The sequence below is a fragment of the Coregonus clupeaformis genome, chromosome 7, assembly GCF_020615455.1.
Source record: "Coregonus clupeaformis isolate EN_2021a chromosome 7, ASM2061545v1, whole genome shotgun sequence".
Classification (NCBI taxonomy): Eukaryota; Metazoa; Chordata; class Actinopteri; order Salmoniformes; family Salmonidae; genus Coregonus; species Coregonus clupeaformis.
Window position 1 is genome coordinate 27,817,821 of NC_059198.1, and position 15,629 is coordinate 27,833,449.

The window sequence follows — 15,629 nt, forward strand, 5'->3', positions numbered from 1 at the left end:
CAACTACCCTATACAGTGATACTCTGCAAAGTTGACTTTTGTATATATCCTGTAGATTGAATTCCAACCCAATGAAATCGCACATTCTTACAGTTTATAACACATGAATAATAGACATGAATAATAAAAAACGAAGCAGCCGCAGGTAGCACTCAGATCAAACAACGAAACAAGGAGAAAACCATCCATCCCATTCTCACATTGAGCAGCTGGATAAGCAGAGCAGGAGGCCTCCAAAACAGTCACAAGGGTAAAATAATGAACAAACAAAAAACAGTTTTGGCTGCAGGCACACAGAATGTGATTGTTGAGTAGACCTCTAACTCCCTAGCTGTGATCAGAGCAGCAGCCGCAGACTGTGGGTTGCAGACGGCCTTGCTTCCCACACCTGCTTGCCTGGCCTAATGGCTGTTGATTAACAGGAGGGCTGCAGGTGTGACTGGAGACAAGAACGCTGTTATCAGGCTACACCAATAAACTCAATGGTCAGGGGGAGAGGCCTCTTTGTGTGAAAACATTCTCCTTCTAAAACTATGGCCTCGCTCGCTCAATCAATGAAACATACAATTGCTATTATCTGTGAGCAACAGATGCTTGAGTTTTGCTTATAATATTGTTTGAGAAGCTTTCGAGGGGATGTTCATATTTCGTCGTTATTGAGCACGGTATGCCAATAAACCTGATTTAAGCCATATCTGCACATACAGTTAACTTGTAAAACCACATGCAGACAGTTAAACAGTGACTAAGGATATGTGTTTTGCAGCTACAATGACAGCATAGGGTCTTTAGTCATTTCATTTGTCTTTTATTCCTCTTTCATTAGAGCTCTTTCAACTCCTTTCAGAATTCTCTTTCAACCTCTCGATTCCCACTCAGCCTCTTGACCAACTGAAACTACCTCCCACATTCCAGTTTCTGTATCTCTAGTTTGATCAGAATAGGCTGCTTTCTTGAGAACCCCACAAAGTTGAGTGACTAAATGTGAGCAGGTTGGACAGATGTTTCTGATCAAGTGTTTCTCTGAAAGTTAGGAGGAGCCAGCCAGGGGCCTCTCAGAGCCTCTTGGAGCCCAATTTCAGCGGATGTGGAGCAGTAATCCTGGCTCTCCCTCCCACCGAGGATCCGCGCCCACCTGCGGGGCACCTGACACCTCTGTTGCGCCACACAAGAAAGGAGTCGCGTGAAACATTCATGATCATCTATTAAATATTAATCCCATCAAACAGAGAGGAGGCAGATGAAGATTAGGCTCTGCCGTCATCCAAAGGCCTCGCATATGGCTTCTTCTCATCAAATAGTAACAAGAGACCTCAGTGACTGTTTTTCATTAACAGGTGAAAGATCAACTCAAGACTGGATTGCTGAATAAGGTGATTGAGAGCTGTAGAGAACACCTGGGCTGGAATCCATGGAATGTTCTGAAGAGGAAGTCTGATGCCAACAAACAGGTAGCTGTAGATAAGAGTCTGTGTCAATATCACTTGGTTAGCCACAACTGTTTCTGTATTTGATGAATAACCGTATGGAGAACCACTTCAAACGCAGAATACAGACTATGATCCTAAGCAAACATTATTTGTGAAAGACATCCAAAGTTTTTTGGCAGCATGTCAACTACAGTTTAATTCAGTAAAACATGACACCGCCCTTTCAATGTAGAATCCATTTACCTATTTAATGGAGAGAAACCTAAATACATTACTCCTCAAGTGCTTGAGCAGAGGGAAGAGAATATTGAAGAATTCAATTAAATGTTTCTAGCATTTCTCTCTGCGAAGCACTGATTCACTCAGCTGTAGTTCCAATGCCCTTTTGTCATCTGAAAAATGCAAGCCTATCCAACCAAGAAGAAGCAGCAAGCATGCTATTGACCTGCCACTGTAGCAAAATAAACATTTTAAGCCACTACTAACTGAATGGAACTACCAATACTCTGTGATTTACAATATTCAAAGAGAGAGAGAGAGTGAGAGAGAGAGTGAGAAGGGAAAAGTAGAGTACAGTAGTGCAGGACTATGGAGCCTCTGATTAGTAACGCTTGGATCTGCTTGTCAGCTGACAGAGATATCAGGTTAAATTTAGCAAAAGTTCAGTGAGGCGAACAGAGGAGGCAGAAAACACTGTGTTCTAAAGTTGTGACTACTTGCCTTAAAACTTCATGTTAGGGTTTAGTTATGATTTATTTACATTGTGTGGTACTGCAGCAGCTATTTTCATCATAGTTCCTTTGAGTCTAATGGTGGCTTCAGGTCTGTGTACTGTTAGTTGTCTGCTCTCAGCTCTTCTAAATGGGTTATGACAGTGCTTAATTAATGTTGTTTGTCCTTAAAGAGTAACGTGAGTGATGATGGGGCTGCTGTGGAGAGAGTTAATACACTAAACAAAAATATAAAAGATTTTACTGAGTTACAGTTCATATAAGGAAGTAAGTAAATTTAAATAAATTCATTAGGCCCTAATCTATGGATTTCACATGACTGGGAATACAGATACGCATCTATTGGTCACAGATACCTTTAAAAAACAAGTAGGGGAGTGGATCAGAAAACCACCATTTGCCTCATGCAACGCGACACATCTCCTTCGCATAGAGTTGATCAGGCTATTGATTGTGGCCTGTGGAATGTTGTAACACTCCTCTTCAAAGGCTGTGCGAAGTTGCTGGATATTGGTGGGAACTGGAAAACACTGTCGTACACGTCAACCCAGAGCATCCCAAACATGCTCAATGGGTGACATCTCTGGTGAGTATGCAGGCCATGGAAGAACTGGGAGATTTTCAGCTTCCAGGAATTGTGTACAGATCCTTGTGACATGGGGCCGTGCATTATCATGCTGAAACATGAGCTGATGGCAGCGGGTGAATGGCACGACAATGGGTCTCAGGAGCTCGTCACGGTATCTCTGTGCATTCAAATTGCCATCAATAAAATGCAATTGTGTTCATTGTCCGTAGCTTATGCCTGCTTGCCCATACCATAACCCCACCGCCACCATTTGGCACTCTGTTTACAACGTTGACATCAGCAAACCATTCACCCACATGACACCATACACATCTGCCATCTGCCTAGTACAGTTGAAACCAGGATACATCTGTGAAGAGCACACTTCTCCAATGTGCCAGCGACCATCGAAGGTGAGCATTTGCCCACTGAAGTCGGTTACGACGCCAAACTGTAGTCACGTCAAGGCCCTGGTGAGGATGACGAGCACACAGATGAGCTTCCCTGAGACGGTTTCTGTAAGTTTGTGCAGCAATTCTTCAGTTGTACAACCCCACAGTTTTATCACCTGTCTGGGTGGCTGGTCTCAGAAGATCCCGCAGGTGAAGAAGCCGGATGTGGAGGTCCTGGGCTGGCATGGTTACACGTGGTCTGCGGTTGTGAGGCCGGTTAGACGTACTGCCAAATTCTCTAAATTGACGTTGGAGGCAGCTTATTGTCTGGCAACAGCTCAGATGGACATTCCTGCAGTAAGCATGCAAATTGCACGCTCCCTCAAAACTTGAGACAACTGTGGCATTGTGTTGTATGACAAAACTGCACATTTTAGAGTGGCCTTTTATTGTCCCTCAGCACAAGGTGCACCTGTGTAATTATCATGTTGTTTAATCAGCCTCTTGATATGCCACACCTGTCAGGTGGATGGATTATCTTGGCAAAGGAGAAATTCTCACTAACAGGGATGTAAACACATTTGTGCACAACATTTGAGATAAATAAGCTTTTTGTGCGTATGGAAAATGTCTGGGATCTATTATTTCAGCTCATGAAACATGGGACGAACACTTTACATGTTGCATTTATATTTTGGTTCAGTGTAGTTTGAAGATAATATACATTTGGCATGAGGGGAAGCATAATGAAAAGCATGCATGATTTAATACTCCCAAACAGTATGGCTTTGCTCCCTCTCCTTTGTGTGGTACACTGAGCACAGTAAGCCAAGCAGGTGCTCCACTGAAACATGAGAGGGTTGCCATCTGTCTGTTTAAACATTTAATAGGTAAATCATTACATATCACACCATGTAAAAGCACAGTTAATATGCTTGCATTGACAGCTTCAGGGGTTTTCCCTGAGAGCAATACATCTTCCAAACACCTTTTACAAACAAGCAAATTATTTCCTAAATGCTGTGTAAGGAGTCACTGGTGGGTCAGAGTGAATTCCTCCTGGGTCATGTTCAGTAGGGCACACTGTAGCAAAACCTATTCAATTGAAAACAAAAATGTATTTTGTATTCTGTAATCTCAATGGACTAGTTCAGTCCATTTCAAAATGTTTTCCACCTACTGAATACAACCCTCGTTTTATGGCTTTATGATTGGTTAGTGGCTTCAAATATTATTGAGTAAATCCTAAGTATACTGAACAAAAATATATAACTAAACATGTAAAGTGTTGGTCCCATGTTTCATGAGCTGAAATAAAAGATCCCAGAAATGTTCCAGACGCACAAAAAGCTTATTTCTCTCAAATGTTGTGCACAAATGTGTTTACATCCCTGTTAGTGAGCATTTCTCCTTTGCCAAAATAATCCATCCACATGACAGGTGTGGCATATCAGAAGCTGATTAAACAGCATGATCATTACACAGGTTCACCTTGTGCTGGGGACAATAAAAGGCTACTTTAAAATGTGCAGTTTTGTCACACAACACAATGCCACAGATGTCTCAAGTTTTGAGGAAGCGTGCAATTGGCATGCTGACTGCATGAATGTCCACCAGAGCTGTTGCCAGATAATTGAATGTTACTTTCTCTACCATAAACTGCCTCCAACGTCGTTTTAGAGAATTTGGCAGTACGTCCAACAAGCCTCACAACCGCAGACCATGTGTAACCATGCCAGCCCAGGACCTCCACATCCAGCTTCTTCATCTGTGAAATCGTCTGAGGAGGGGTGGGGTGCTGAGGAGTATTTCTGTCTGTAATAAAGCCCTTTTGTGTGAAAAAACTAATTCTGATTGGCTGGGCCTGGCTCCCCAGTGGGTGGGCCTGGCTGCCAAGTGGGTGGGCCTATGCCCTCCCAGGTCCACCCATGGCTGCACCCTTGCCCAGTCATGTGAAATCCATAGATTAGGGCCTAATGCATTTATTTCAATTGACTGATTTCCTTATATGAACTGTAACTCAACTTATATTTTTGTTCAGTATAAATCTGAAAGGCCTTATGTGGGTCAGAGTACTAGGTTTGGGAATCAACCAAAGGGACTTTGTTAATCTCTCAAAAAAGCCTAGACACAAATATTCAGGTTTGACAACAAAATTCTCTGGAGCAAGTTTCCACCAGTAGCAGATCAAAGTGGCACTATGCTATACTGAACAAAAATACAAACGCAACATGCAACAATTTCAAAGATTGTACTGAGTTACAGTTCATATAAGGAAATCGGTCAATTGAAACAAAATTCATTAGGCCCTAATCTAGGATTTCACAAAGTAGGGGTGTGGATCAGAAAACCAGTCAGTATCTGGTGTGACCACCGTTTGCCTCAAGCTGCCATTACAAAACTCCTTCGCATAGAGTTGATCAGGCTGTTGATTGTGGCCTGTGGAATGTTGTCCCACTCCTCTTCAAAGAATGTGCGAAGTTGATGGATATTGGCGGGAACTGGAACATGCTGTCGTACACGTCGATCAAGAGCATCCCAAACATGCTCAATGGGTGACATGTCTGGTGAGTATGCAGGCCATAGAAGAACTGGGACATTTTCAGCTTCCAGGAATTGTGTACAGATCCTTGCGACATGGGGCCATGCATTATCATGCTAAAACATGAGGTGATGGCGGCGGATGAATGGCACGACAATGGGCCTCAGGATCTCGTCATGGTATATCTGTGCATTCATATTGCCATCTATAAAATGCAATTGTGTTCGTTGTCTGTAGCTTATGCCTGCCCATTCCATAACCCCTCCGCCACCATGGGGCACTCTGTTCACAATGTTGACATCTGCAAACTGCTTGCCCACACAATGCCATACAAGTGGTCTGCGGTCCTGAGGCCGGTTGGAAGTACTGCCAAATTCTCTAAAAAGACGTTGGAGGAGGCTTATGGTAGAGAAATTAACATTTAGTTATCTGGCAACAGCTCTGGTGGACATTCCTATAGTCAACATGCCAATTGCACGCTCCCTCAAAACTTGAGACATCTGTGGCATTGTGTTGTGTGACAAAACTGCACATTATAGAGTGTCCTTTAATTGTCCCCAGCACAAGGTGCACCTGTGTAATGATCATGCTGTTTAATCAGCTTCTTGATATGCCACACATCTCAGGTCGATGGATTATCTTGGCAAAGGAGAAACGCTCACTAACAGGGATGTTAACAAATTTGTGCGCAACATTTGAGAGAAATAAGGTTTTTGTGCATATGGAACATTTCTGGGATCTTTTATTTCAGCTAATGAAACATGGGACCAATACTTTACATGTTGCGTTTATATTTTTGTTCAGTGTAATTAGGGGGCTATGAGTCACAGTGCTATAAGATATTTAGACAGTCTGTGCTGCCTAGCGCTGACTGATGCATTCTGGTTGCTGTACCGAGACCATCCATCTGTGCATCACAGACAGGTCCTTGGTGTCCCTGCAAAGAAGCATCGTCATAGCTGTGTTCACCTCAGAGATGAAAGGGGGCCATAATGCAAAAGGACAGCCAAGCTCTGCCCACCACTACCCACCCAGCTCATTTAACTCATCAGTGGCACTGCCAAGCCCAGCCCAGAGCCCATCCACACTGCTGACAGTCACAGGAAACACAGCTAACCGAGCCAACAGATAGAGCCAGAGCATGGGAATGATGGCCTCAGCTAGACCATCAGATCAGATATATGGCAGAGTCATCCAACCATCCCTGGCCTCTACTACCAGAGCTGCTCTGGGGGTTTGTGTCTGGCTCCCCCCTCGGCTCACCATCAGTCAGTCACAGACCTGTCGCCAATAGGAATTAAAGGACACCTGGTTTCCACAGTGGCCACACATTACATTTTTTTTTTTACATTTTAGTCGTTTAGCAGACGCTCTTATCCAGAGCGACTTACAGGAGCAATTAGGGTTAAGTGCCTTGCTCAAGGGCACATCGACAGATTTTTCACCTAGTCGGCTCGGGGATTAGAACCAGCGACCTTTCGGTTACTGGCACAACGCTCTTATCATCCAATAACTTCAACATGCTGCTCTCAAAGAATAGAAGTGTTTGATTTGCACTGAATTGATGTACTCAATGTACTCAAGTAAGGCAAGGAATTGATGTACTCAAAAATGGTTGCGCTCTCTGTTAATTTTGGATAATGGCAAGCTACCCTTTTCTCTATCGCCACATAAAAAGTAGGGCATTTTCATCATAAAAATTAGGAATAAGCAAAGGCTTTGTTTTCTGGTCAAACAGATGGAAAAGGGTCTTAGGAAACATCTAGCAAAAAAGCCTTAAAAGGTATTAGAAATACATCAAAACACAATAATGTTGACGTAAAGACCCCTGCCAACTAATATCAACATTTATATTTATTTTTGCAGAAATTATTTGCCTTCTGTAAGTTTAAGAAATATGACCTACTGTCTTGTCACTGTTACCAAAAACCCACATATCTTTAAGATATTTTCTAATTTATCTCTCTCATGAGGAGGGAGGATAATGAAAGTTCACAGAAGTAACAAGTAAAGGTAGACCTACCAATTAGATGTTTATGATTTATTAAGTGATTAAAACGCGTCATTCTGTCACCCAATCGGTACCAGAATGACAAAAAATCTGTAACAGAATGACTGCAATTTAATTGGCTACAATGGGTATTCACAAACCACAGTTGGGTCACCTGCTAATGTCCTCCCATCCACTGGCATACTGTTATGTTCAGCTCATAACTGTTTTCTTCTTTCTGTCTCGTGGTGGTTAAAGCAAGAGTGTGAAAACTGTCTGAACAACCCCTCCCTCTCTCTCTCTCTCTCTCCAGTTAATGTCAGCTCTCCTGGCTCTTACTGACACCTATCCATGAGCCCCCTCTATTTCCATTTAATGTAACCAGCCCTCTCACCTACTGACCATCGACCGACACCGAACGTCCATGGATGTTGAAAAGTAGTTGAAATTTGGTCAGTCCAAATCTGAACCAATCATAGATGTCTGTTTCACAAGTTTGAACAGCACAGTACAGTACACTAGAGTAGAGTGCAGTATGATTTACTGTGTTTACATTTACATTTTAGTCATTTAGCAGACGCTCTTATCCAGAGCGACTTACAGGAGCAATTAGGGTTAAGTGCCTTGCTTAAGGGCACATCGACAGATTTTTCACCTAGTCGGCTCGGGGATTAGAACCAGCGACCTTTCGGTTACAGGCATAACGCTCTTACCCACTAAGCTACCTGCCGCCCCTACCTGCCGCCGTGTTGCACTGTACTTTACTGTACTGAACTATACTGTACCGTACCGAACTCTAGTCTACTGTACTGTGCTATACTGTACTCTACTGTGCTCTACCGTGCTGTACTTTGATGTCCAAACTTGTGAAACATAGACGTCTATGATTGGTACAGATTTGGTCCATTCCGCACCAACCAAATTTGGTCTTGTTTGTGGGCAGAGCTCATTAAAATAATAGCCAGTGTGTAGAATAATACCCAAACATGCAAATGAGGTCATTCAACTTTTCTACCGTTGTGTACTTATTCAGGATAGATCACCATAAAGAGAATGACATTCGTAATTAAGCCTTTCTGTATAGCTCAGATCAAGGACCCATGATGTCATTCTGTTACCCGATGTTGATCCACTTCACTTACTGTAGTTCAATAACCAAAATAGATTTTTTCAAACTCAAGGTGTCATATCATAGCTGATACCCTATTCTTTCTGCAGACATCTTTGAATCTTAATTCAGAGTAGACATTTAACAGAGAGTTTGGAAACAATAGAACATTATGGAAAATCGGAGAAACCAGGCCTGCTATTCATAGCAGACTTCGAAAAGGCATTTGATAAAGTACGACTGGGGTTTATATATAAATGCCTGGAGCATTTCAATTTTGGTGAATCTCTTATAAAATGGGTCAAAATCATGTATAGTAACCCAAGGTGTAAAATAGTAAATAATGGCTATTTCTCAGAAAGTTTTAAACTGTCAAGAGGAGTGAAACAAGGTTGTCCACTATCGACATAGCTATTTATTGTGGCCATCGAGATGTTAGCTATTAAAATCAGATCCAACAATAATATCAGGGGATTAGAAATCCAGGGCTTAAAAACAAAGGTGTCATTGTACGCTGATGATTAATGTTTTCTTTTAAATCCACAACTAGAATCACTCCACAGCCTCATAGAGGATCTAGTTACATTTTCTAACCTCTCTGGATTACAACCAAATTATGACAAATGCATTATATTACGTATTGGATCAATAAAAAATACAATTTTTACATTGCAATGTAGTTTACCAATAAAATGGTCTGATGGTGATGTGGATATACTCGGAATACATATCCCAAAGGAATAAATTATACTTCAATAAATTATAATAGAAAGTTAGCAAAAATAGATAAGATCTTGCTACCATGGAAAGGTGGGTGCCTGTCAATTTGTGGAAAAATCACCCTGATTAACTCTTTAGTATTATCCCAGTTTACCTATTTGCTTATGGTCTTGCCTACGCCTAGCGAACAGTTTTTTAAATTATATGAGAAAAAAATATTCAATTTTATTTGGAATGGCAAGCCAGACAAAATTAAACGGCCCTATTTATATAATGGATATGAATTCGGAGGACAGAAATTATTAAATATTAAAGCATTAGACCTATCACTAAAAGCTTCAGTCATACAAAAGTTATACTTAAATCCGAACTGGTTCTCTAGCAAATTAGTAAGATTGTCTCACCCAATGTTCAAGAATGGCCTTTTTCCCTTTATTCAGATTACATCCACTCACTTTCAGTTATTTGAAAAGGAAATCATATCCCAGATATCACTATTTCTAAAACAAGCCATAGAAAGTTGGATGCAATTTCAATTTATTCCTCCAGAAACGACAGAACAAATAATGCAACAAATATTGTGGTTAAACTCAAATATACTAACTGACAAAAAACCTTTTTTTTTTACAAAATGTTTAAAAAAGGTATCATCTTTGTAAATGATATCATCGGAAGGACTGGTGGAGTTATGTCGCACATGCAGCTAACAAAAACATATGGAAATGTCTGCTCTACCCAAAATTACAACCAAATAATTGCAGCCTAAGGAACTTGTCTGTCGGCCTTGCATTAAAGAACATAATTGGTTAAGGAAAACTGTGATAAATAAAAAGGTATATCAGTTTCATTTAAGGACCAAAGGATTGACAGCCGTCCCATATAGATTGCAAAATAGTTGGGAAGAGATTTTTGACGTACCGATCCCATGGCATAGTGTTTATGAACTGATACGCAAAACGACACCGGATTCAAAACTTAGAATCTTTCAATTTAAATTATTATATAAAATTCTTGCTACCAATAGAATGTTATTTATATGGGGGATACAATCTTCCCAGCTCTGCAGATTTTGCTGCGAAGAGACAGAATCATTAGATCATTTGTTTTGGTACTGTCCATTTGTAGCTTGTTTTTGGACACAGGTCCAGGAATGGCTAAAGGATTGCAATATTTACCTGGAGCTAACCCTGCAGATAGCACTACTGGGTGATCTGAAAAGTCATAGTCAATCGATCAATAACATAATAATACTATTAGCAAAAATGTTTATTTTCAATTCACAATCTGTAGAAACAATGAGAATAGAAAGGTTCAGAACTTTTGTAAGACATCACAGTACAGTTGAAATATATATGGCAAATAGAAATCCTATATGGATGGTGTTAAAAGATAGATGGGAGGTGTTGAATGGAATTGAAGGATGGGACTAATAACAACTAACAACAAACAATAACAAGATAACTAATAATGTAGGCACGCTGTATCCATAATAAGTGTATGGGTTGTAGGTTGGGAGCTTTTGTGAAGGAGCACAGTTAGAAAGATATGGCATATAGAAGCAAACTGGATGGACATCATGAAAATGATCAGAGAGGTTGAGAGTAGAAGAAGTTCAGGAGAAAGAACAAACAAAATGTAATTACTGTAAAATTGACTGTGTCCATAAAATGTAGATAGGGGGTATGGGCTGGAAGTAGAGGCCTAGGCGTTGTTGTTCACTAGTTTACTCCAAGTGGGGAAAGGGTGGCGGGGTTGGAAAGTAATAAAGGGGAATATATATATATTTTTTAAAGGATATGTATGTGTATGTATGCATGTGTGTATATGTGTATGTATGTGTATGTGTATGTATGTATATATATATGTATATGTGTGTATGTATGTATGTATATATGTGTATATATATATGTATATGTATATATATATATATAAAATAAAAAATAAATTTAAAAAAGTGTGTTTTTGTAAAATTTTCTGTGTAAATTGTTCAAAGTAGTCCTTGTGCATAGAGTTGTATGGTTTGTTTAACTTTGCAATCAATGGTTTTTGTTTGAGATACATTATAATGTGACAAATCTGAGTCTCATTCTGCTATTCCAATACCGTATAATTGCCTAGTATACATTCCCAAATTACTGAGAGGTAATCAAATCAAAGTTCTTGATAACAATGATATCTTCAATAAAATCAATCCGATCTTCTAACTCTGGAGCATTAGATCACTTGGTCACACAAGAGCAAGTGATAAAAGTACTACGGGACAGCTGCCATGACATCATAAAAACGAGCCATGCAAATATTAGATCTAGGAATGTTTATGCCATCCTTAAGTTACTGATATCAACTTACCCCCACTGGCAACTTGCTGCGTGCCCTTCACCTATTTCTGCCATGCTTACACATAAGACCACCACTCCACAAGCACACTGCTGTCTCTGGCAGGCCTCCAAACATTGACTGACTGACTGATCCACACAGGGAGGCACTGCTGGGGTGCAGAGATCAGCAGTTAGTACATCACCACCCAGCCATGCATTGCATTTCCCCGATTGAAATATACAGTATCATCTTTTCTCAGGAGTGGCAACAGACCAAAACTAGAGAGAAAGGCCAGTATTAATATAAGAAAATATGTAATAAAGAACATACACTGCTAGTCCAAGATCACTTATCACCTATAATTTGATCAGCTACGATATGGGCTAGCATAAATAAACCAAGTCCTTAAGGCCACACATCTCCCAGTCTATCAGCCTCACAACAGATGATAGGCCTGACAGTTGACTGACAGCTGGTTTAAATGGACTTGTTTTCTAGGAGGTGCAATAACCGCTTCAGCTCTGGGTCTTCTCTCCCTCTTCTCCAGCTTGATCCTAGCAGCCTGTTGCTTGGTAACAGACTGCGACCACTTCAAAGTCCCTCTCCCTTAAGTGCAAGAGGCCTGCCTTGGAAAGGCTTCAGAGGGGCTTGTCACTGGACCATGGGACAGGGGCTCCACCATGTTCCCCTCTACTCCTGTGTTCCTGTGCTGGTTCAGAGCAGCTGAGCAGGCTGTCTTTGGGGAGCAGGAGGAGAAGGCGGTCGACCAGGCGGCTGGGAGCACGTCTGGCTGGTGCTGATGACAGAACCGTACAGCAGGGAGAGGCAAGTGGGACCAAGCTAGAAACCACAAAGTCTGTCAATCCCATCAGAGCTAGTAACCATCACACAGTGTTAGGCAAACCTGGCCAACATGGGGCCCACTCTCATCCTGCAAAGTTAAGTTCTAGAAGAATGTGAAAGCCAAAACGGGAGTGGAAAGTGACCCTGCCTCATAATACTAAAGCACAACATCTTTCTCAATGCATCTGCTGTTTCTATTTTCTAGAATTGTTGTTATTGCAGGCAGTTTCAGTTAGTAATACTGAAAGTGGGAGGTAGGGTGAAAGTATAATTAATTTATTCCCTGTACGGGAACTCATACACGTGCACCAAAACATTTGATGGGCTAATCATATAATTACACTTGCAACAGGAAAGAGATAACTGTTACACAAAACACCAAGAAGTGTAATGACATTTTGGCGATTGTCATTAGCCCAGAATTTATGCGTCCACTCAGGAGGCCGACATTTTGTTTTAATTATTGTGATAGGCTCATGTTTTAGCGGTATAGCGTACCTCCACTATTTATTTTGCTGGGACGCCATACCGGACCGTACCGCCTTACTTTCACGCCTATGGCTGACCTGGAGAGACTATGAAACACCATGGCACATTCAAAAATAATAGCTCATTTCATATCACTACCTCTGAAAGGCCTCCTAAACTATTGTGTCACAAAAACCTTTAAAACACAAGGATATTGGACAGACTGCTGTACTGTACTGTACTTTATTCCCAGTGTGCCATGCTGTGTGCACGCTCGTGTCACATTCTGTTATAGACGGCCAGACTGGCACATCGGTCAACACAGCCTGGAGCCAAGCTGCCTGGTGCAGACAGCCCTCTTCCTGGGCACGGGCGGGCGGGCAGGCACGAGGACATCAGAACTATCTATAAGCACTTATTAGACCAGCACTGTTTTCCTAATGAAGCTGTGTCAAATGATAAGGCAGAAAGAGGAAAGAGTGGACCCAGGTCTACCACATGCAGTACAAAATGCCCCTTGGAGATTGTATATTTATTCCAACTTAGCCCTTGATATTGATGGATGAATGCCAGAGGAGCAAAGTGATTATTAAAAGTTAAAAAAAATTGAGATGGCCCAGTTGAGTGAATTGTGCCATTGTTTGCAGCCAAGCATGTAAATGTATAAATATAATTTAGAGTATACACAGATTTTTCAAAACATTAAGGACACCTGCTTTTTCCATAAGATAAACTGACCAGGTGAATCGAGATGAAAGCTATCATCCCTTATTGATGTCACTTGTTAAATCCACTTCAATCAGTATAGATGAAGGGGAGGAGACAGGTTAAAGAAGGATTTGTAAGCCTTGAGACAATTGAAACATGGATTGTGTATGTGTGCCATTCAGAGGGTGAATGGGCAAGACAAAATATTTAAGTGCCTTTGAACGGGTATGGTAGTAGGTGCCACCGGTTTGTGTCAAGAACTGAACATGGGCCAACATCCTTGTGGAACACTTTCGACACCTTGTAGAGTCCATGCCCCGACAAATTGAGTCTGTTCTGGGGGGGACAACTCAATATTGGGAAGGTTTTCTTAATGTTTTGTAATATTTACATTGAGATAATACAAAACAAACTCAAACTGAGCATAGCAAAGTGAAATGCCATCTCTAGGGAACCATCCAGATGCTCTAAACGTGTACAATGTGAAGTGATATCCATGGAATGTTATGAACGTAACCACACAAAGGCCATTGCCTTATCAGGATCAGCTAACAGACATATTCTCATTCAGACATGGCCAAGACAAAATATTCATAAAATAACAGGAAGCTGACACAATCTGATGTCACTGTGAATCCATCCCCCCAGTCACCTGCTTTGAGTCTCGCTGGCAGTCCAAGCAACACATCTGGAAAGTATTCACTGTGAACAAAGAGAAATTGTGGAGGGAAACTCAACAATCATCCTAGGTTTACACGAAGGTCAAGTCACTAATTTGAAACATCCCCTGTAGGTCCCCTGTAAGTAACTATGATCTGCTTGCCTGTAAGCATAGATTTACAATGTGTAATTGCACAACCACTTGTTAAATGTAGCTAGGTAGCCTAAATAGTGATTTTCTTTTGTGAGTTGCAGTAAGAAAAAATAAAAATAAAAAAAATAAGTAGAATGAGAAAAATAAGTGGAAATTAGAACATATCTTCCCCCACCATTCAATCATATGATTTACTTGACATAAATTAAATTCTCTATATAAGAGAGTACATTTTATAATACTAAATTTTGGGATTGAATTTGTTCATCTGAGGTGTGTGGTCCCTTTAAGAGGAGTCAAAGGAGAATACTGCGTTCATAACCAAGTGGGCAGGTGGTATTTCCTACATATGACTGGGAAATCTAGTTGAACGCAGCATTACCAACTGGTAATTACTAGTGGTAAAGTCGTCTACCATCTCTGAGCTCCAATTTCTCACACATGCTGAACTCTGACGTCACATGTTAAGGAAACGATCTCACTAACAGTATTTTCGGCTGTAAAATGCAACAACAAAACATTATTTATAAAAAGCAATCTTTGAATGTGGTTTTTTAACAATTTAATTTGTTTGCGAGCATAATAGCTGTAATTTTTGTCGATGGTTGACGCAGCTTGTTTGGCATTAGCCAATCGGCGTTTCTCAACAAGTTCAAAGCACGTGAATGCACCGAACTCGTATTTACGACTTCATAATTGGTAATTACCCCCTTCCCACTTAGTTATGAACGCAGCAGAAGTCCCAGCATCCCAAGCGAGATAGCTAGCTAACTAGTAATCCAAGCCGGCTATTTGACAAATATTTATTATATCAAATAATTTGTGGGTACAAAACCAATTTCAGATTAATGCATAGGAAACGGACATTATTGATGTTGCGTACTGAATACGCCTATATGTTCTGGCTAGCAGAAATGTACCTCAACAACCTTAGTTCATCGTTGCAACAAAACAAAAACACTAGCTAGCTAGCTAATGATTTTAGCCTTAGTATAG

General features: G+C 40.8%; 1 pseudogene; it reads left to right on the forward strand.

Annotated features, from left to right (window-relative positions):
* LOC121568662 overlaps positions 1-15,629 on the forward strand; it is a 55,209-nt pseudogene that overhangs the window by 36,844 nt on the left and 2,736 nt on the right.